At 41.3% G+C, this 218-nt stretch overlaps 1 protein-coding gene across 1 annotated transcript in view; it reads right to left on the bottom strand.

The window, feature by feature from the left end:
• LOC119587881 (SWI/SNF complex subunit SMARCC2-like) overlaps positions 1-218 on the bottom strand; it is a gene marked incomplete at its 3' end in the record, with an annotated part of 24724 nt that overhangs the window by 2040 nt on the left and 22466 nt on the right.

The following is a 218-nucleotide window of genomic DNA, read 5'->3' as shown; positions in this document are numbered from 1 at the left end:
ACCAAAAACAGTAATGCGCATGTGATTGTTTTGGGCATAACAGAAAGAATGAATGAATGATTATACATTAATATAGCCCCCCCCCCCCCTCCCCAAGACAAGAAGTCACAATCTACAAGTAGGTTGCCACTTTTCCATGTGTGCTTGAAATTGTTGGGGTCCTAATCTATTGTGGCGCCAGAAAATCTAAAATCTAGCTTAGTACTCTGGACCCTTAT

Source organism: Penaeus monodon, chromosome 23, assembly GCF_015228065.2.
Source record: "Penaeus monodon isolate SGIC_2016 chromosome 23, NSTDA_Pmon_1, whole genome shotgun sequence".
Lineage (NCBI taxonomy): Eukaryota > Metazoa > Arthropoda > Malacostraca > Decapoda > Penaeidae > Penaeus > Penaeus monodon.
This window is presented reverse-complemented; position numbering and strand designations above follow the sequence as displayed.